Below are 21,998 nucleotides of genomic sequence, written 5' to 3'. Positions count from 1 at the left end.
TCTCCTCTGAAACATTTGATTTGAGAATGGAGGGGTCATTCCACTCAAAACAAGAGAAGGTGGGCAGTGGATGCTACCAAGGAAAGCAATTGTTCAAAGTCTAGTCTGTCTTTGCTAGTGACAGCCCTCTGAAATGACTGTCGAGCAGGATTGCTTATGACACAAATCTCCGGTGTTATGGGACTAAGAAAAAGTTCTAAAGTACTTAGAACCATTTAATATCTCCCTGTTGCATTCTTCCTTACTCTTTGAAACACCTTTGAGGTAGATCTGTCAGCACCATGAACTATGAAGATAGAATTCATGTTTTTGAGTCTATTCCACCTGCGTGTTCCACTGTGTTCTTAAATTCCAGGTGCATGATGGCTGTGTGTGTGTGTGTCTCTGTGTGTTTCTATCTCTAGAGATAACTCTGTTATCTATCCCAGTCAAAGAATGGGCGATGTTGGTTAATTATGTGGCAAGATTAGATGGGCGTTGGCAAATGCTAGAATCAGATTAGAAAGTATTTTATAACTCTGACTTGTTCATTTTCCCTTTCTGGTGATAAAACCGACAAAAGAACCATCACCTCCAGTGAGTTTCAGTGATGACTGAAGTCTTTGGAATCCCTTACAATTTCCTTACAATTACAATCCATAGGTCATTGATTCAAGACTTTTCATTGCCTGTATTCTTTTTTTTTTTTTTTTTTTTTTGTCTTTTTGCTATTTCTCTGGGCTGCTCCCGCGGCATATGGAGGTTCCCAGGCTAGGGGTCGAATCGGAGCTGCAGTCACTGGCCTACGCCAGAGCCACGGCAACGCGGGATCCGAGCCGCATCTGCAACCTACACCACAGCTCACAGCAATGCCGGATCGTTAACCCACTGAGCAAGGGCAGGGACCGAACCTGCAACCTCATGGTTCCTAGTCGGATTCGTTAACCACTGTGCCACGACGGGAACTCCATTGCCTGTATTCTTAAGTGTTTGGGTTTTCTATGTGCTTCAAGAATTTTTCTTTCAGAGATCAGTCTGTCTCAAGGACCTGGCATGATAATAATTGTTCGGTTTCTGGTGTAATGGTTTAATTTAATTCGACAAGCAGTTGTTGCCAACGTACAATGTGCAGGCTCCCTCCTAAGCCCTTGAAATACAAATTCATAACACATGACCCCTTCTCCCTGAAAGCACCAAGTTTATGAAGGGGCATTCAGTAGAAAGAAATCTGAACACATGACCCAAAAAGGTGTCTGATAAACCCTGTTAAACAGATACATTGGGCAAAGAACATATTAATGGGTCAACTGATCCTGTATTTCTCAAGCACCAGGCATTCCTGGCAGTGGGCATGCAGCAGTGAGAAGCCGGACAAGATCCCTGAGGACATGAAGCTTGCATTCCAGTGTCAGAGACAGACAATAAACAGGCAAATCAAATGAAGGAATGTGTGATGGCAGCCTTGATAAGTGCTATGCAGGACAAAAGTGGCACTTGGAGATGGGGGTAGTCAAGAAAGGATTCTTGGAAGAGGAGATGTTTAAGTTGATTCCCAAAGTGAGAGGGACCTGTCATGCAAAGAGCCAGTGGAAAGACATTCTGCTCAGGGTGGGGAGGGGGAAGCAGGAAGAGCAGATTCTCCAAGGCTGAGAGTGATTCCAAACCCAAATTCTCTCTGCCTGCCACCCAACAGGCCAATAAACCCCGAGATGAGTGGTTGAGGCAAGGAACGGCGACCTTGATGGAAAGCTAACAGATGGAGGAGATGTCAGACTAGTGTCTCAAAAACCCATCTTTCTCAGTCCAAATTCAGGCTCCTTTTATACAGAGGAATGGGGAGGGGGAGGGGCCAGTGGTCACTCACTCACTGTCACTTGCTTGGGGGAAGGACCCACTGCAACGCTGACCAATGGCTGAGCAGGACCTCTAAAGCCCCTCCCTCACAGTTGCCCTCTTACAAGAGAGCAGGATTCCTGGGAGGGGAATCTTCCTTCGGGGGCTGAAAGACCTTCCCCGGTCAGACAGAGATTATAGGCAAAAACATAGCACATGCTGGAGGTATTGCTAGCTCAGGGTTGGGACGGGGGCCACTCCAAGGGGAGAGCTAGACCTCAGCTTAGACCTTCTTGATTCTTAGACCTTATCGTCTTTGTTCAGATTTACTTCGCTTTATTTTTTTTTTTGAACAGCTTTATTGAGAAGTCATTAGCATGTAATGAACTGCCCATATTCAAAGTGTGCACTTTGCTAGGTTTTGTCCTAAGTACACACCAGCGAAGCATCGCGTCAGTCAAGATAGGGAACCTCGCAGTCCCTCCAAATTTTCCACCTGCCCCTTTGTCCGCTTTCCCTCCTGCTCCCGCCCTCCCTCCCTCCCCAAAGCAGCTGCTCATCTGCTTTCTGTGCCTATACGTTAATTTGCCTACTCTAGAATTTTATATAAATGGAATTCGAGAGTGGGTGGGGTTCCTTTTTATAGCCATGAAGCCTACGCAAAATTCAAGTCTTCTAATTTTTTTTTCCCACATGTCTTTTGTGTCTGAAGAGGATCTTAAAAGTCACTTAACAAGAACCTCTTTTTCTATAGTTGAAGTCCAGAACATGTGTTCGCTTGACTCTGAAGAGTGGAGGGGTTTTCTGACTTAACAATAGAGAATTTACCTCCCTTTTTCTTCTCTCCGTTATGATTTTGGACTATACAGTTGACCTAGAGAAAAAGATGAGGGGGGTAAAAATGACAAAAGGTTGAGGAAGTGGGAGCAGAGTGATGAAGCAAAGGACGATGCTGCCTAATCATTCTGATTCCAGAAATAAGATGTGGGGACGACCAATTTTCAGCTAATTAGAATGAAATAAAATACATTTTGCTAAAATTGTGCCCGAAATAATTTCATCTCTGATGATTCAGAACGGCCTTGGGGTCATTGTGAACATCAGCTCTGGAATCAGAAGCGTGGGAAAAAGGATTAATTGAGAAGTCATGTTCGGGGTGTGTGTGTGTGTGTGTGTGTGTGTGTGTGTGTGTGTGTGTGTGTGTGTGTTTATACCACAGTGCTCCCAATAACAATGAAGAGACTTTCCCTTTAATCTTATTTGTATACAATGTGTTCTTTGTTTGCATCCCAAAGAACTTTATTTTTTAAAATTTTTAAAATCTTTTTGTCTTTTAGGGCCGCACCCATGGCATACAGAGGTTCCCAGGTTAGGGGTCCATTTGGAGCTACAGCTGCGGGTCTACACCACAGCCACAGCAACGCGGGATCTGAGCGGTGTCTGTGACCTGCACCACAGCTCACAGCAATGCCAGATCCTTAATGCACAGAGCGAGGGCAGGGATTGCACCCACGTCCTCATGGATGCTAGTTGGGTTTGTTAACCGCAGAACCACAAGGAGAACTCCCCCAAAGAATTTTAAAGCAGTCGCAACTCACGGAGCAATGTAATGTATGACTTTTCGATGCTGAACTATACAAAGGACAGGTATAAAATGTACTCATCCCTCCATTTTTCTAGTAAACACATGTGACACGCCTCTGATTGCCAAGAAATTTTTTTATAGGTACTGGGTAAAGGGTAGTGAACAAAATCGTTACTTCATTCCCTATATTTGCCCCTGTGTATTTGTGTGTTTAAGCATGGTTCACAGGGAGTTGTTAAATATATTAGTAATTGATTATAAAATATGAAAGCCGGAGTTCCTGTCATGGAGCCGTGGAAACAAATCCAACTGTCATCCATAAGGATGCGTGTTCAATCCGTGGCCTTGCTCAGTGGGTTAAGAATCTGGCGTTGCCACAAGCTGTGGTGTAGGTCGCAGATGCGGCTCGGATCTGACGTAGCTGCCGTTGCGGCAGAGGCTGGCAGCTGTAGCTCGGATTTGACTCCTAGCATGGGAACCTCCATAGGCCACAAGTGCAGCCCTAAAAATCAAAAAATAAATAAATAACTAAATAAATAAAATATGAAAGCTGACCCTGTATATATAGAAGTTGAAATTAAGACCACAATTTGGCAACAGCCATTGCAGTTACAAATGCCCGTCCTGTTTGATCCTCTGATTGCGCTAGTAGAAATTTATCTTAGAGGTATACTCACCCATGTGCACAGGGATCACGTAGAATGAGGCTCATATAGCCTTGTGGGTTGTTCCTAAATGCCCATCAAGGTAGGGACTGGTTCAGCAAACCATGCTTCCTACTTAGGATTGCATGCTGTGCATTTATGAAAAGAGTGAGGTTGATTCGTCCTCATGGACACGGAAGAAACTCTTAGACGTATGGTTAAGGGGGATAAAGCAAGAAGCACAAAAGCCTGTGGGGCAGGCTTCTCTTTGTCTAGAGGATGGAAAAGCGGCCATATATGTGCTGTATAAAGGAACACCAGGCACTGTTCACCTTGGAAAATTACTGCTAGGGATCAGGGAAGCTAGGATAAATGAAGGGTGACTGCTTTGAATTATTTTGAATATTATAATGTGCATGCATTAGATTTACAGTTTTTTGTAAACTAGTTTTAAAAGTAGACAAATAGATAAGTAAGTAACGGATACACCTGGAGTTTCTAATATTTAGCTTGAAGTGTCTTATATTTATTTGATGCCACCATCTCCTCAGGTGGCTATTCTGTTTCCCTTTGCCAGACTCCAAAACAAACAAATAGGAAAGGATTACCCTTGCAAACAAACCCTCTTTTTGGATTTCCCTACTGCCAATGAAATGAGTGATTCATTAACTGTCCCCCCCCAGACCCTAAAGCAATATGGAGCCCAGAAGGAAGGTGATATGCCCAGATAGATACGCCCCACATGGGAAGTGATGCTCCTTTGGACCAATGAGGGTGAACTAGTTGGGGGGACAGATGACAGCTCCAAAGACTAGGGTCCCTGTGGTTGGAGGCTGGAAAAGGTACAGCTTTGCAGAACCCAAGAATCCCATGCCTAGGCCTAGGAAAAGGGACACTGAGAATAAAGATAGCCTTATAGGAACAGACTTCCCTCCTCTATTTAATAACACCTTTTGGTTCAAGGTGTGAAGACTCTCCCGGTAAGAAAAGGAGAGGAGAAGATTCCAAAAAGAACAAAAACTTGAGCTGAGCTCTTTGGACCATTTCACCTGTTCATTCATTCATTCACTCATTCATGTAACAAATATGAATTGACATTTTCTTTGGGACAGACACTTTCTTTGCGACACGCTGGCCGTGTGATGGTGGAACATGGAGACCAAAGTCACTGCCTGCACGGAACCTTTATTTCCTTCTAGCGAGAGAGTCACATGTCAAACCATCTCCCAGACAAATCCGTAATTATAAACCATGATAGGGATTATTGAGGAAACGCAGAATAAAGCAGATGGCCCTGATCATGTCACAAGAGCAGAGAAATTCTCGTTCACCTGGATAGTTAGGAGTCTGCCAATACTAATAATTACTGACATCATCTCTGCTTTACCACTGAGGACACTGAGGGGGCAAAGGGACAAAGCAGCCTGCCCATCACAGCGAGGATGGATGGAGGGAAGCTTGAACAAATTAACACAGAGCTCAGGCTTAAAGAGAGACTGAACATACACCGTTGGTTATTTTAGCTGTAACATCCGAGACCTTCATGTGCTCAACGGTTACAGTGAGCAGGGATCTCTAGGCATGAGAATTCATCTAGTTGCTTTGGTGACCTTTGGAGTATAAATTTGGGACAGGAAGGATCCCAACCTACAGCCCCTCCATTGAATTAAATGAGGCAGGGTCCCAACAAAATAGAAACTGACATTCATAGTCAAGACACAAGACTCTTTTTTTGTTGTTGTAAAAATAATATGACAAAATGATAGAGTCACAGGAGAAAAATCAGTCACTAATGACCGTATTAATTCCAGCCCCCAAAGTATGACTTTCCTCAGGGGCACTGGTGATATAAAACTAGGATTCTTAACCTTTGCTTGTGGGTAGACACCAAGCTATCCAGGTACCCCTTAGGCTGGAATGGGGGTATTGAACAATATTTCTGGGGGAGAGGCTTCATTCCTTTCTTCTTCTTCTCGAAGGGCATGGTGAAAGAGAAAGGTTAAGAAAAACTACTCTTCTCAAAAAGCCAAGAAACTATGGTTCTCTATTTTGAGACATTTGGCAAATCTCATTTTCCTACAGATGTTGTTGGACATAAATTGATGTTTTCAAGAAGCAAATAGAATATTCTGCAATGCTCAGTATTAAGGAGTTCAATGTGATCAGATGGGGCTTTGTCAAATTGAAGTATTTGAATTAACTTACACCGTAAAAGTGAAAGTGTAAAGCTTTGCTTTTCTTCCAAGCTAATCAATGAAGATTAATATTCTATGGGAACCTGATTTTGCAGATGGAGCTGAGCTGTGCTATTTTCCCTTCCATTTTTTCCTCATAGTAAATAAATCATTTTTATTATACTGTATGAATTTACTTAGCTCTTTTAATAGCCTTTGTAAGAATAATGCTTCCTTTGATTATATTACATTTTTAAATGTGTGCTGTAATACAATTCTGCTGTTGAGGGGAGGGCTTAGTGAGGGATGGAAGAGTTACTGAATATATCAGCTTTACCAGCATATCTGCTGTGTTTTAAACCCAATGAAGAAATGTCTGGGTATCCTGGGAGACTTAGGAGTAAATTACTAAGTATTTGCTTAGATAAAAATGGTTCATCCCTGTGCCTGGTATAAAACTTTTTCTACTGGGGAAGATCAGATTAAGCTGAAAGGACTAGGTCTTTATCAAACTATGCTGGTGGTTACTTTGTACCTTTTATATCTTCAAGGTGATGGCAATTTTATTTGATTTTTCCCCCCGAGAAGGGAAATAAACTTTATAATTCCAGGGCTAAACTCCACGTGTATATATTGATCAGCTGATTTTTGACTGAGCAGGTGCTGCACGTGATCCCATTCACAGCTGATGAAGTGACTTCTCACTTAGTATTCTTGGAGGTTTAATCCTTGAAGGACAGATGTAGCTTGACCTACACAAATTACACATCCCATGAGACAAAGGGGGAGGGGGGAGGAGCAAGGGAACAAGAGCGATTTCAAACAAGCGAATAAAACGAGACAGAGATTTCATTAAAGACAAAGATACAGGGTGGTTTTATGCATTATACCACACCTGAAATTCTTAAAGTTCCTGATGAGAAGAAATCAGCATCACCCAAACCTGGCCTGTGTCATTATGTGCCATTTATTTTATACACAGTCAACGAACTAATCTGCCTGAAGTACTTTGCACATCAAGCTCCTCTTTCTACTGGGAAACAGTTGATGTAGACACAGTGAGTCACAATTTTTAAAGCTCATATTTCATCTCCAGTTATTATAAAATATCGGCTGTATGTCCTGTGTTGTACTGTATATCCTTGCAGCTTATTTATTTTATACAGAGTAGTTTGTACCACTTAACCCCCTCCCTCAATGGTGTCCCTTCCCCCTTCCCTCTCCCCACTAGTTGGTTCTCTGTGTCTATGTGTTTCTTTCTTTTGTTGTTGCTGTTAGATTCACCGGTTTGTTTTATTTTAGATTTCACCTGTGAGATCAGACCATATTTGTCTTTCTCTGCCTGAAATATTTTACATAGCATACTACCCTCCAAGTCCATCCATAGTGCTACAAATGGAAAAATGTCTTTCTTTTCTATGACCTGAGTAGTATTCAGTTGTGTGTGTATGTGTGTGTGTGTGTGTATTTTTTCCTTTATCCATTCATCTGTTGATGGACACTTAGGTTGCTTCTGTATCTTGGCAATTGGGGTGCATCCATCTTTTCAAATTAGTGTTTTGTTTGTTTGTTTTTAAGATAGATACCCAGGAGTGGAATTGCTGAGTCATACGGTGTTTTTAGCTTTTTGAGGAAGCTCTATACTCTTCACCGTAGCATCTACACTAATTCATATTCCCATCAACAGGGTGTGAGGGTTCCCTTTTCTCCACATCCTCGCCAACATCAAGTCACTGTTATGCTCAGTACCTTTAATTGCTGCACACACAGTTAGGGGATTTAAAAAAAAATGCTTTGGTCTGATAGTTTAAGGTTCTCTTAAATCTAAAGTTTCTCAGTGTATGTGTGTGTGTGTGTTTGTGTGTGTGTTATCAAAGTAATAGGCTGGTGGGACCTTGAATCAGAAGACCTGAGTTTGAGCTCCATTTCCGCCATTGTTAGTTATATGTCAAAGATCATTCATCTTTTCTAGATTTCTATTATACTATTTTCATAATAGGAATAATAGTAATAATAGCAATTGATAACAGTGGTAATCTCACCATGGTGAATGCTTCTTAACTGATTTAACTGATATTTTTGTGGAAAGCATCAAATCAGAGACCATTCCTGCAAGTGCTTTCACCCTCTAAGGGGTCAATGATGCTGTTAGTTGTCATTCCAGAAATATCAGGGGGACTCAAACTCACCTAACTCGACTCAGAGAAGGCTTCAGGAGCCTGATGGGATGGATAATTAAATGTCTCCACTTTTTCTGGCACGTGCCAGACTAGAGTCAATTCAGGGCTGAATTCTCTGAAGAGACCTTGAGTCCTGATATTTTATGGGGTTGCTGTGAGTGAAGATCCAAGATGCAGCTTCCAGTCTTTTGGGGTAAGAGTACTGCTCCATCACCCCTTACCATTTTTGGACTTCAGTGGCTTGTTTTATCACATAGTCAAGTGGAAAAAACTGTAAAGTACCTGAACAGTAAAGATGCTCATGAAGCAAATAGTAAAATCCCTCCTCTTTCTTCAGCCCCAGACCCCAGTCCCCTCCTGTTGACAGGGTCCTGCTATACCCTATCTAGATATATATTAGGTACCTTTCTCTTTCTCTGTCCCTCTCTGTAGTAGGTCAGACCAAACATCACGCCAATATTTGACCCCAACTCAGTACATTTTGGAAATCTTTGCATGTCAAAATGTGTAGACCTATGTCACTCTCTTTTAAGGCTGCATAATCCCTTATGTTCTGGATGTGTCCTTATTTATTTGAATATTCATGCCTTTGTGGATGGATATTAAGTCCCTCCCCACTGCCAATTTTCACAATAATTAGCAATACGACACAACCATCTCAGGACAGCCACCTCTGTGTGCATGGGTAAATTTTTGGATAGAGCATATTCCTAGAAATAGATGCCTTGAGGCTTAGAAAAGCACCCATTGTGCCTTTTTGCGTGGTGAGTGCTTAGTTTTGTAATTATATGACCAGTAATGAAGGTACGATGAGCTTTCTGAGCAAAAAACTCTCACCTCAAATTTGGCAAACTGTCTCTTACCTCCTATTGGGGCCACCTTAGAAAGGAAAAAGGAAACCCTTTGAGTACTTAACGCTTAATTTTACCTAAGAGATGAGGTCGCTTTCAGAGGCACAGCATTTTTCATGTGATGTTCAAAAAGTTGCAAAATGCAAAACACTTAGGAAAATGGTGTGAGTGTGTGTGTGCGTGTGTGTGTGTATGTGTGTGAATTCGTGCACGCACATATACACACACATATGCACATTATTTTAGACATTTTACACCCGAGTATGGGGGGTGGGGGGAGCTGCTATTTTGCTCTGGAGGCCCAAGGTCCTATCTCTAACAGCTCTAAATTTCTACCCCTGGGAAGGACGTATGTGCTCACTGTACCCTTTAATAAAGTCCCAGAAATGGACCATGCAGTCTGCACCAAAGCATGAGTGAGTGCTATTCATTTTAAGAAGCAGTCAAGCACTGTGAAAATTAGCACTGGAACATGGTTCCAAGTGAAATTGACACCATAGGCCTAATGAAAACTGAATACCATATATTCAACTCTCTCCTGGTCTGAGATCTTTCTCTTCTGTCATTTGAATGGTTCTTAAACACCTTCTCCTCCTGGGCACAGTCTCTTCAAGGCTGACATATGTCTCTCGCTTCCTCCTCCTGCCTGGTTGGAGATGAGGGCCCCCGCTTTTTCCTCTCCATTCTCCATCCCACTTTGGGGGTTAGCCCCATGGAACACCCTGACATCTGTCCAGGGACGGCTTTCTTTCTGTTTATGTTCCCATCTCTATCTTTATTGCTATCTTTAATGTCAGGTGTTATAACTACTGTGGTTTCCAAACAGCCAAAGCTGATGGATGAATACCTAGTATTTGTTGGTTGCAAAATTGTCTGGGTAGGAAAGGGTCATGTGACTATGAAGTGAATGATCTTTAGGAACTAGAGAAGGAGTTTGAGGTTGCAAACAGGGTAAGGTTTGAGGACTGTAGGAAAGCATTTGCTTAAAAATCATGTGTTACATAATGTTCCTCAAATATGGGTCCAAAGACTTTATCTATCTGTCTGTCTGTCTATCTATCTATCTATCTACCTACCTACCTACCTACCTATTGGCATTTGGTCTCATGCTTTTCATGAAGAAGGAGCTATGTTTCTTTTACTTTACTGATGAAAATTTCCAGGTAGTGACTGGGCATTCCCACATTAGTGAAGTTTTAGAATGGCCCCCGATTCTTCATAGAAAAATATTTTTTGAGCACTTGCTATGTGCCAGGAATGTTGCTAGATCTTCGATATAAAGTGGTGAATAGGATGTTCAAAAGCCTTACTCATGGAGCTTCTCATGGAAAGTAAAAGCTAGTGCTGTTGTCTTCATTATCACTTGCTACACAACACATTGAGACCTAAAGTCAGTATCTGGAAACAACACACACTTATTATCTCAGAGTTTGTTCAGATCAGGAACTCTTCAGCTGAAGCATAGTTTGAAGTAGTCTTTGTTCAGTTGTTTTGGTGGGTTGGGTGGGGCAAAAATCATTGTTAAGGCTCTCCTAGAGTAAGATCCACCTCTGAGCTCTCTCCTGTAGCTCATGGTCAGTCTAAGAATGCCTGTTGCCCAACTCCCTGACATGGATCTCGTTAAGAAGACTTCCTGGCATCAAGTTCCCTGGTTCCCCCAGAATGAGCAATTCCAGGGAGAGTGATGGAAGCACCCAAGATGGAAAACAGAGTTAATTTATTACCTCATCTTGGATGTGATGTCTCATCACGCCCTCTCTGCTCTGTTTGTGAGAAATGAGTCCATTAATCTAGCCCACCCTCCAGGGAGGTGAGTCACACGAGGACAGGGATCTCTGAGGACCATCTCAGAAGATCCGTACCACACTTATTAAATGCCTACCCTGGGAAGCAGTGAGAAAGACATAACAACAATAAGGATAATCACAGCCAATGACATTGATGGAGGACTTAATGTTGTAACAGCTTTGTAGGAAGAAGGATGATGACAAAAACTCACATTCATTGAGCCAACACTGAGTGCCAGGCACTGTGCTCAGTGCCTCATGTGCCCCTTTGCCTCTCATCCTTACTGCAATCCTCTGCCCGTGGGTCCTCTTATGTGCCCATTTTTACAGATGTGGAAACTGAGGCACAGGCAGCCTGATCTCTGAAATTCCCTTCCCCATGTGACACGCCTTCATTTGTCCCATTCACCAACCACCTATTAGGTCTGCATTAATTTTAACTACCTTCCTGAACATCCAGAGAGAAGACTCAGATGGCCAAGTCGTCAGTTCTCCCGATTCCCATTTCTCTATCTGCCTCTGAAAGTCAAGGGGCAAAGGACAGTCCCTGAGCAGGTCGTGAGCATCCTCCAAAGGACTTTAGAGGCCCAGGTATTCTATTTCATGGCTATGGCTCCCCATGGGCCAGCAACATTGCAGGCACCTGCACCAATATCTCTATTGATCCCAGTCTCTCCTCCCCGTTGATTGGAATGAAGCCTCCCATTGCGAGGAAATCGTCGAGAAACAGTCAAGTTGCGGATGGGTTGCTCCTCTCCTCTGCTGTCCATTTCCATTCCGTGAGTTTATGAAAGCTTAAAACTGAACCTTTTAGCAAAGAAAATGAAAGCCCCTGATATCGGTCGAGGGCTATGGGAGTGAGAAGGTGCAATTCATGTCCCTTGGTGGAACACCCTTGAGGCTGCCATTAGATGATTCCTTAAGCAGTACCCGACTCACTTTTTTTTTGTCTTTGGTCTTTTTAGGGCCACACCCACAGCATGTGGAGGTTCCCAGGTTAGGGGTCAAATCGGAGCTGTAGCTGCCAGCCTACACTACAGCTAGGGCAATGAGGGATCCTTAACCCACTGAGCGAGGCCAAGGATTGAACCCAAGTCCTCATGGATGCGAGTCAGATTCATTTCTGCTGAGCCAGGACACGAACTTCTCTACTCCCTCTTAAGGTAAATGGAGACAGGGAGGTCTCTGGAGATGTCCAACCTGCATTTGGCTGATGGTTAGGACCGTGTCCTCTGTGCCAGGTGCTGTACTAGGCATTGATGCATAGCGGCACCCAGGATACAGACCAGGTCCTCAATGTTCTTACAGTCTGCTGGGAGTAGTCAACGGATGATTTCAGTGATGTGTGATGTGTCCTAGACAGAGGAAGTTTACAGTTCTATGGGAGGACATGGTCTCGAGATGAATACAGCAGAAGAGGCTTCCTCAAGGAGGGATTACCTAAACTGAGAGCTGAGGCCAAGAAAGAGTTAGACAAGTAAAGGCAGAGGAGAGGACTGTTTGCCAAAGATGACGTAAAAATACCCTAATTCAACTGAAATCATGATGCATCTGCCCAATGGCAAGGAGTTCTATATGTTGAAGAAAAAACAGCCAAGTGAGGACTGGAAAGAAAAGGCAAGAGGTGACAGGCTGGAAAAGCAGCCAAGGTTCAGATCACAATGGGACTTTTAAGCCACATTAAGTATTTTGGGTTTGTGGCAAGTACCTTGATGAATTTTAAACCAATGGGAAAAGTTCACCTCTCAATGAACTTCCTAGCTCATTTTTTTTTAATTAGAGACTTTGGGGAATAATTTTGATGCAATGGTAATATGTTAACAACCCTAATATTCTGTTTCTGTAAGCCATGGGGACATGGAGAGAGGCTGCATGACATGGTTATTAAGAGTGCAGCTTCAAGAATCAAAAATACATAAGTTGGGATTCTAGCTCAATCCTTTGGTTAGTGTGTGACTGAAAAAAATTGCTTAGGCACCAAGAATTTCCACTGTCTCATCTGGAAAAAAATAGAGGTAATAATATCACTTATCTCAGAGTTCCCTGGCAGCCTAGTGGTTAAGGATTAGGTGTTGTCACTGGTACGATGTGGATTCAGTCCCTGACCTAGGAACTTCTGCATGCCCTGGGCACAGCCAAAAAAATAATAACAATAATACTTATAGAACTTTTTTTTAATTTGTGTATACTTAATGTACAGTGTTGTGTCAATTTCTGCTGTATAGCATAGTGACCCAGTTATACACACACACACACACACACACACATTCATTTTCTCATCTTGCATCACAGTCTATCCCAAGAGACTGGGTTTAGTTCCCTATGCTACACAGTAGGACCCTATTGCTCATCCATTCTAAATGTAATAGTTTGCATCTACCAACCCCAAACTTTGTTTAAAGTATTGTATTCAGTTTCTAAGCTGCATAGCAAATCTCCAAGACTAAGAGGCTTAAACAACACATGTTTATTATCTTGAAGTTTCTGCGAGTTAGGAATTTGGACCTAGCTTCGTTGGGGCCTCTAGGACCTCACAGACAGCAATCAGGGTGTTGGCCAGGATGGGGTTCTCATCAGAGCCTTGCCGGGAGCAGAGTCTGCTTCCAAACTCCCTTAGGTTGTTGGCAGAATTCATTTCCTTGTGTCCTAAAGTCTCATGGCAGCTGACTTCTTCTAAGGCAGAAGGGGAGAGAAAGCAGGGAGAAGAGGAGGGAGACTCCAGCAAGAGAGATGTTATCATTTTCTGTAATCACATACATGTAATCACAGATCCTATCCCTTCTGCCATATTTAACTGGGTAGAAGCAAGTCCCAGATCCCACCTGCACTTAAGGGGCAAGAATTGCACAAAGGCTTGGATACCAGGAGGGTGGAGGGGGAGGCCTGGTGAGAAGCACCCTAAAATCTCTCCAACTCCAGTAGAATCATGTATATAAAGAAAGAATGGCGTTTACCCTGCTGCCTGGCATGAAAACAACTTTCTTGAATCTGTGAATCATTATTGGTCTGTTAACATATGATTTGAGGACACTGTGATAGACCAGTTCTGTGGTTGGGGTATTAGATGTACGGGACTCATCATTTCTCTTGGCCAAGTGCTAATGAGAGAGAGATCAAGATTAACTTCCTCAGAGGAGTTCCCTTTGTGGCTCAGCAGAAATGAACCTGACTAATATCCATGAGGATATGGGTTTGATCCCTGGCCTCGCTCAGTAGGTTAAGGATCCAGTATTGCTATAAGCTGCAGTATAGGTTGCAAACATGGTTTGGATCCTGCATTGCCTTGGCTGTGGTGTAGCCTGGCAGTTGCTGCTCCAATTTGACTCAGTCTGGGAATTTACATTCACTGTGGGTGCAGCCCTACGAAACAAACAAAAAAGATTACCTTCCTCAGGTGGGGGCATTTAGTAGGTGGAATAAAACCCATTGTCTATAAGAGTAAGCCACACCAGGAAGGTAGCTCATACATTATTAAACACTGGCTAAGAGGATATTGTAATAAAAAGAATTCTAGAAAGTGATAAGCAAAGCAAATGGGAAAAAAAGAAAAGCAAACAGAAATAAGTACTAAATATAAGAACAGAAATCAATGAAATTGAAAATTTAAAAATCACATACATTCATAAGATAGTAAGGAAGTCATATTACAATCTATGTACATTTATGGAAAACCTAGGTGAAATAGACTGATTTTCTAAAACCATTACTATAACTCACCTAGATGAACTAGATAGACTAAGTAGTTGGAAATATTTTATTTATTTTTTATTTTGCCATTTCTTGGGCCACTCCCATGGCATATGGAGATTCCCAGGCTAGGGGTCGAATCAGAGCTGTTGCCACCGGCCTGCCACAGCCACAGCAACGTGGGATCCGAGCCACATCTGCGACCTACACCGCAGCTCACGGCAACACCAGATCCTTAACCCACTGAGCAAGGCCTGGGATTGAACCCGCGACCTCATGGTTCCTAGTTGGATTTGATAACCACTGCGCCATGACAGGAACTCCCAGAAAGATTTTAGATAAATTTAATTCACTTAAAATATCCATCTAAAACAAAACTTTGTACACTCAGATTGTATCCCTGGTTATTCTGTCAAACATTTAATGATGGAAAAAAAAAAACCGATTTTGAAAAATAAAATACAATTTCTTCCAAGTATAGGAAAGGAAGGAATTCATCCCAGCTTATTTTACCAGCGCTAACCTGATACCAAAGCAGGCAAAGATATATAAGAAAAAAAAAAAAAAACTATCCTTCACGAAGGTAGATGAAAAAATCCTCAACAAAATATTAAAAAATCAAGTCCAGCAATATATCAAAAGAGTTAACCCTGGGAATTCAAGGCTGGTTTAACATTTGAAACAATAGGCTAACTCACCCTATAAGCATAATAAAGAAAAAATATAGCACATGATCATGAAAACAAATGCTAAAAAATATTGAAACAAGTTAACATATGCTGTGGCAAAAGCTCTCGACTAACTGAGACTAGAAGGGAACAGCCTAATAAAAGTCGTCTACAAGAGACTTACAGCAAATTTCACACCTCATGGTGAAAGACCGAATGTCTTCTCTCTTAACAGCACATGGAAATGGGGCCCATGATTGTCACACCTGTGCAACGCTGCCCTGGAAATCTTAGTGCAGTAAGGCAAGGAAAAGGAAAAAAAAAATGTGTGTGTATATATATATATATAGTGGACTGATTAGAATGGAGGAAATCACAGGGCATCTCTTCATAGACACAATGAAAATTTCAATTTAGAAAATCCCAGGAAAACTCTAAAAGTCTCTTAGTCGACGTCATAAGTGAATTTAGTGGGGTCCCAGGCTGCAAGGTCAAAACACACATATCAGTTGTGCATCTATGGGCTAGCAAAGTAAATTTGCAATCTAAAGCTTAAACACAAATGACTTCAGCTTCGAACAAGTGAAATGCTTAGGTAGAATTCAACAAATGTGTAAAAGATCTTTACCCTGAAAACTATAAACTGAAATTAAATAGGAAGCTCTGAATAAACAGAGAGGCAGACAGTATTCATGGGTTAGAGGACTCAACAGAGTAGAAATGCTAGCTCTCCACAAAATGACCTAATGCAAAATCAAGATCCCAGCAGATTTTTTTGTTGGTATTAACATAAAGATTCTAAAGTATATATGGAGAGACAAAGCAACTAGAATATCCAAGACAAAGAAGAATGAAGAATAAAATTAGGTGAACCTATCTTATATATTTCATGAATATATTTTATTTAGTGTAATCTTAGAGTAATCAAGATAGTGTAGTGTTGGCAAAGGGTAGACATGTTGATCAATGGAACAGAATAGAGTCCAGAAATACACCTACAACAATATACTTAATTAAATCTTGGGGAAAAAAAGTACTAAAGTAAGAGAGAAATGATTTTTCAACGAATGGTATTGGAATAATTGGAAATTCATATACAAAACCTATGGATCTCACCCTAGATCTCATACCTATACAAAAATTAATTCAGCATAGATAATAGATCTAAATGTGGAAAGTAGAAGTATAATATTTTAGGAGAAAATGCAAGAGAAAAGATTTATGCCTTTGGGAATGAAAAAAAAAGTTTTTAGAGATGACCTCCAAAAGCATAATTGAAAACAATCAATTTGACTTCATAGCTTAACAAAAATTATCTGCAAAGGATTCTGTTAAAAGAAGGAAAATCTGGGAAAAAATATTTGCTGAATAACCTTCCTGACAAAAGAGATATCTAAAATATATAAGGACCTCTCACAACTTGAAAGTAAGACAACAAACAACCAACTTTAAAATTAGGGAAAGAAAGACTGAAAGGGGCATTTTACCAAAAAAGATATTCATGAGACATTAAATAAGTGCAGGAAAAGATGTTTAATATCAGCAGCTGTTTGGAAAATGCAAATTAAAATTGGGATAGGATGCCACTAAAACAGCTAATAGAGTGCCTGAGATTAAAAATAAGATTCAGAAAGCCTGGATTTCTCAGATATTGCTGGTGGGAATGTGAAATAGTCTAATCACTTTGGAAAACATTTTGGCAGTTAATTACAAAGTCAAACATATAGGTACCATGTAGCTTAGCAATCCAGCTCCCGGGTTTTTAACCAGAGAAGAGAAAACTTTCATTCATACCAAAAGCCTATGAATGACTGTTTATAGAAGCTCTGTTTATATTAGCCCCAACCTGGAAACAGCCCAAATGTCTTCAGAAAGTAACTGGGTAAACAAACTGTGGTATATCTATACAGTGGACTACTAGGTAGCAGTAAAAAAAGGACAGGTTGTTGATACATGCAACAACTTGGCTCAATTCCAAAGATATCATGTTGGGTGAAAGAGCTGATCTCAACGACATGCTATAGGAATCCATTTAAATGACATTCTCCAAAAATCATGAAACTGTAGGGATGGGGGATAGATCTGCTGTTGCCAGGGTTTGTGGGGGGGGGGGGTTGAATGACAGAAAAGAATTAGCACAAGGGAGTTTTTTGGGGTGATGGAATTATTTTGTGGTCCTAATTGTGTTATCAATTCAAGAACTTGTATGTTATGCTTAAATTTACAGAACTAGATCCTCAAAATATCAAGTTTATGGATTCTCTGGTGGCTCAGCGGGTTAAGATCAGGCATTGTCACTGCTATGGCTCAGAGTGCTGCTGTGGCATGGGTTCAGTCCCTGGCCTGGGAACTTCCACATGCCATGAGTGTGGCCAAAAATACATTATAAGTTTGTAAATTTAAACAATAAAGTAAAATAAATATAAGACCCTAACAATAAGCTACGTGAGAATAGTCTTTATATACATTCTTATTGTTGTTTCTCCAGCCCCTGGCATAATTCCTGGCAAAAATTGCACATGTAGAAATATATGTGGATTAAATAAATGAAAGAATAAAGAATTCTTTTTAAAAAGCCATATATTAGGAACTAGCTTAGGGAAATGCAGGGCCTACTTAGACATATGCATTTATGTTTATATGATCATAATTTGCAGTAATAGATTTCTTATGGTTAATAAGGTGTGCTGTTTTATATTTAAATTTTTCAATATAAAGGGGCCACTAAAGGGTGGCCACAGAGGGGGCAGTGGTGTGCAAATGGTCACTTGATTCAGTTTCTGTTTTAAGGTCGCACATCCTGCTGTGGAGAACAGAAAGAAGAAGGGCAAGCCTGGAAATGATATGCTTTAATCAGTGCTACATCGGTGAATATTATCTGCATCTGTTTACATATGCTGTGTATTTGTTGCTCTATTTAATTCTATAAGCAGAATTACTAGGTCAAATGATGTACATATTTAGGAAGCTGATACCTATAACTGCGTGACCCTTCAAAATGACTGCAGTGTTTTATACTTTCACCCAGAATCAGGAGAATTTTTAATAGACTTGTAGATGCAAGATATGTTGATGCATTTAGCTGTCATTTAAAGTATGTACGGTATGCTTTCATACTGCTGCTTTCTTTCTTGTAATAATAATAACGTATGGGTTTTTTACAACTTTTTCTCATGTTTAAGTTTTATTGAAGTAGAGTTGATTTACAGAGTTGTGATAATTTCTGCTGTACAGCACAGTGATTCAGTTATCCATATACATACATCCATTCTTTTTCAGATTCTTTTCCCAGATAGATTATCCTAGAACATTGGGTCGAGTGCCCTGTGCCAGGCAGCAGGTCTCCGCTGGCCAGTCATTCCACATACCACAGTGTGCATATGCCAATCCCAACCCCCCGAGTCCATCCCCCCTCCCCTCCACCTGTCCCCCTTTGGTAACCGTAAGTGTGTTTTTAAAGTCTGTGAGTCTGTTTCTGATCTGCACATAAGTTCATGTGTATCTTTTTTTAAGATTCCCCATATAAGTGATATCTTATGGATTTTTAAAAGACTTCTAATAATGTCCTTTCCAACAGGGTAGCATAGTATACCCCTGACTTCCCAGCTCCCTTCACACCCCATCCCAAAATGTTAACTTTACAATAATCCAACCCCCTTTCCCAAAAGCAAGCAAGCAAACAAACAAACATACAGAAAGGCAGCTGACTTTAGTACAAAGGTTGCCAGTGGGGAAACTGCACTTTCTAATAAAAATAGACAGCCAGGGTAGAAACAGTCCATATCCCATTTCTACTGCATGACTCTGATTCATAAATTACTAAAGTGTATTCCTGAGGAATAAATATTTCACCCGCCAGTGGCAGACTTATGAGCTAATTAAAATCTGAACCCTGGAAGAAGGAGGGCCGTCAGCTCGATTCACAGGGCTGGAAAGTATGTGGCTGCTCCTTGCCTCAGAGGTAGACGTTTACAGATGGAAAGGAGGGGGCTGGCTTATTAAGAAAAATGCTTGGTTTTGGATGAAGGGAGCTCTCTGTTGAAGCTCAGATATTTAAAGACAACCCAAAGTGACAACACAGAGGTTTTCTGTTCATAGGAAGTGGGATGCAGAACTGCTTGGTTAAGTGTGTAAGCCTGAGGCTCAAATGGTTGGGTTTGAATCTCAGCTCTGTCACTGCCACATGTAAGACGTTGGGTTAACTGCTCAGTCTTTCTCAGCCTCAGCATCCTCACCCATATAATGAGCATAGCAGGACTGTCCTCCTCATGAAGCATGCGTAGTAACTAAAACCGTGTTTTTAGGTCATTGCCAGTGTGCCAAGCAAATAGTTACTCAGTAAATGTTAGGCAACCAGCACCAATTGTTTTATTTATGAGAAGTCCTGTGTGGATGTCTGCTTTTCTGTTAAAAATTTATAGTCCATTGAGTTATAAGCAGTTTTTCAGTACAAAGTGTTTCACTCCTTTGGAAAATAAGGATAGCACAGGTTTTCTGAAAACTTCCTATGTACCAAATCAAGCATGGTTCCAAGCATTTTCCATGGACTCTCTCACTTACCCCTCACAGTAACCAAAAAATAGATATTGTTATCTCTACTTTAGAGCAGAAACTGGCCCATAGTGGTGATGGATTACTGGCTCCAAAATTCAATGTCAATAATTCTTTTAAATGCTTTTTTTTTTTTTCTTCATCACAGTTCCAGCCTCAAACAGCTATAGGGAGTGGTCTAGGAGTTTAATTCCAGATACTTGGTAGAGAAAATATAAATGTTCCTTCCTGGACTCCTTTGGTCTAAACAGCCGTGGGCAAGGGTTATGGTTCACATAGTCGTATATAGTGACCAGTGGCTGGATTGCAATTTCAGATAAAGAAAATCTCCATGAACTGAGTACCAGCATCTTCCAAAAGCACAAAATCATTATTCAGCATTTCCCACATATTCTTTTATTCACGTTGCCAGCAGTATGCAATATTTTCCATAGTATGTGTCACACTTGTTTGGTTGCTGAATAATGTGAAATATAACAATAATACCAGTAAGAGTGGCTAATGGTGTTTTCTATATATCAGATCTGATTATAAGCATTTTATAAATAATAGCTGATTTGATACTTACTATCACTGTGTGGGATTGAAAAGTACAACGAGCCTCAATTTATAAATACTGTGATACCAAGGTATGGAAAAATAAGTATTTTATCATCAAGAAATAAACAGAGCTGTTTTGGATAACACAGATTTACTTACCAGTCTTCTGGGATCTAGGGTGTACTGTGTGTGTGTGTGTGTGTGTGTGTATGTGTGTGTTAGAGATGGGCAAATCAGTGCTAAACCAGGATTTTAATAAGGCAGAGTGTGTCAGGAATGAATGAAAGAACAATTCAAGTGTGGTGGCCATTTCAAGTTAATTTTTATGAGTTGTGTAACCCAAGTTTTGGAAAAGAGAATCATTTTTTTTTTGTTGAGTGTTCCTGGCTCCCTTGTTAAATATTACTTGGCTCTATGGTGAGGATTTATTTCTAGGCTCTTGATTCTCTTCCATTGGTCTATGTGTCTGTTTTATGCCAGTGCTGTATTGTTTTGATGATTATAGCTTTGTAATACAGTTTGATCTGAAAGGAGGATGTGTCCATTTTGCTCTTCTTTCTCAAGATTAGTTTGGCTATTTTGGGTCTCTTGTGGCTCCATATCAATTTGGGGATTGCATTTTTCTAATTCTGTGAAAAATTCCATTAAAATTTTGATAGGAATTTCATTGAATCTAGAGATGGCTTTGGGTAACATGGACATTCTGGCAATATTAATTCTTTCAATTTATGAACATAAATCTTTTCATTTATTTGTTTTTTTCTATTTCTTTCATTACTGTCCTATAATTTCCAGTGTACAGCTTTCCTTCCTCCTCAATTAAATTTGTTCCTAAGCATTTTTTGATACTTTTGTAAATAGGATTATCTTCCGTATTTCTTTTTTTTAATTTTTAAATGTTTTTATTGAAGTATAGTTGATTTGCAATGTTGTGATAATCATTTCTTTTTTAGCTAATTTATTTTTTAGTATATAGAATTGCAACCTATTTTTGAATGTTGATTTTGTATCCTGCAACTTGACTGAATTTGTTTATTCATTCTAACAGTTTTGGGTGAAATCTTCAGAGTGTATTATATATAAGATCATGTCATCTGCAAAACAGAAACAATTTTATTTCTTCCTTTCCTATTTGGATGCCTTTTATGTCTTTTTCTGGCCTAATTGCTCAAGGCTTTTTGAGGCTTATGTTTGGAACTAAAATACTGTCACTTCTGCCACATTCTTTTTGCCAGAGTAGTCACAAGTTCAGTCCAGATCCAAAGGATGGGGAAATAGATCACTAACTCATGAGAGGATTTTGAGAGTCATATAGAAAAATTGCATTGGTAGATAATAGGGTGAAGAATTGAGACCATTTTTGCAATCAGTCTATCCTAGTGACTATGAAATATGCTTAAAGTGATACTTCTGGCAGAAATCAAACCAAATTGGCCTGGATCCAGAGTTCAAGTTCCTAATCATCGCAATATCCATTATTTTTGTATTATTTCAGTTGACTCAGCTCGGACAGCAGCTG

At 40.5% G+C, this 21,998-nt stretch overlaps 1 protein-coding gene and 1 long non-coding RNA gene across 28 annotated transcripts in view; both read left to right on the top strand.

The window, feature by feature from the left end:
• RBFOX1 (RNA binding fox-1 homolog 1) overlaps positions 1-21,998 on the top strand; it is a 2,264,635-nt gene that overhangs the window by 1,663,341 nt on the left and 579,296 nt on the right. The gene's annotated exons all lie outside the window — the stretch shown is intronic.
• LOC146404560 (uncharacterized) lies at positions 5,679-14,619 on the top strand. Its single transcript, XR_014840862.1, has 2 exons — positions 5,679-11,521; positions 14,247-14,619. It is a non-coding gene; the product is annotated as an uncharacterized LOC146404560 (long non-coding RNA).

This window comes from Sus scrofa, chromosome 3 (assembly GCF_054392235.1).
Source record: "Sus scrofa isolate SSC_HxYL_T2T_F1_AM1 chromosome 3, Sscrofa_HxYL_maternal_Yorkshire_Landrace_v2.0, whole genome shotgun sequence".
NCBI classification, from domain to species: domain Eukaryota; kingdom Metazoa; phylum Chordata; class Mammalia; order Artiodactyla; family Suidae; genus Sus; species Sus scrofa.
Note: the sequence above shows the minus strand (reverse complement) of the source record. Positions and strands in the feature narration are given on the sequence as shown.